Source organism: Gossypium arboreum, chromosome 2 (genome assembly GCF_025698485.1).
Source record: "Gossypium arboreum isolate Shixiya-1 chromosome 2, ASM2569848v2, whole genome shotgun sequence".
In the NCBI taxonomy this organism is placed as follows: domain Eukaryota; kingdom Viridiplantae; phylum Streptophyta; class Magnoliopsida; order Malvales; family Malvaceae; genus Gossypium; species Gossypium arboreum.
The window spans coordinates 29919054-29920269 of NC_069071.1; the positions used below are offsets into that span (position 1 = coordinate 29919054).

At 28.6% G+C, this 1216-nt stretch overlaps 1 non-coding gene across 1 annotated transcript; it reads left to right on the top strand.

Annotated features, from left to right (window-relative positions):
• Positions 1–758: 758 nt before the first annotated feature.
• Positions 759–839, top strand: TRNAL-AAG (transfer RNA leucine (anticodon AAG)). The gene has a single exon. It is a non-coding gene; the product is annotated as a tRNA-Leu (tRNA).
• Positions 840–1216: the final 377 nt, after the last annotated feature.

Consider the following 1216-nt stretch of genomic DNA (forward strand, 5'->3'; position numbering starts at 1 on the left):
GTCTGGTGTTGAAACCACAACTTTTAGCCTTTTCTTTTTTCCTATCAAACTTTTTTTTTTAAAATCCATTGATGCCGCCAATGTGTTAGACGACACCCAAAGTTACTATAAAAAAATACTCTATTTTCGTATTTAATTATTTTTAGTATTAGTTTTTAAAAACCCTAAATTTCAATTATGATCCCTTTATTATGATAACATATGAGATTTAACCTATATATTTTAATTTGACATAATTTAATTCTCTATTGACATTAATTAGTTTAAATAATTGTTATCCTCAACTATTAGTTGAAGTGTTGAGAAAAAATTTTGTGCTAAAAAGGTATTGTTAAGAAAAAAAATATATGTATGCGCTAAAAAGGTATTGTTAAGAAAAAAAAATATATGTATGCGTGTATGTATAAAATAATGTCCTCATGCTTCTCTCCATGACACGTGTACAGAAATTCATCTCTTTTTTTATAATTATAAAATAATGGTCAAATTGCAGTTATGATTCTTCCATGATACTCATTTTTGGGATTTAACCTTTATATTTAAAAGACATAATTTGGTCATTTCATTTTACAATGACATTATTTAGTCCAAATTGTTAACATCTTTAATAATTCTAGTTAAAATTCTAATGTGATTTAAAAAAAACACACACATTTTTAACCCAAAAAAAAAAAAACTATGTACAATTTTAAGATGGAGTAATGATTGATATTTTCAGTGTTTTGTCTTATTTATTTTTCTTGATGAAAAGAATAAACGTTGAGATGGCCGAGTTGGTCCAAGGCGCCAGATTAAGGTTCTGGTCCGAAAGGGAGTGGGTTCAAATCCCACTCTCAACATTCATTTTCATTTATTTTGGGCCATTAAACAAAAACCCAAAGCAATGGGTACTCTCTTACCATGGCGATGAAATCTATCCCATTTCCTTTCTCCTCCCTCACAAAAAACACAGATCAACTTCACAGGGTAACTCTTTCTTCATCAAACAGGTCATCCTCTATTCCAATCTTTGGCTTCAATCCATCTCTCTGCTTCTTATTTTATATATGATACGAGTGCTTTTACGTATAAATTTATATATATTTAAAGCTCAGAACTACATAATATACTGTCAAAAAAAAGAAACTACGCATAATTTGAAATCAAATCTAAAAACTGATGTCACTGCCCTCTCCATTCATTTGGAAAAGACAAAATACTTAAAATTAAGACCAAT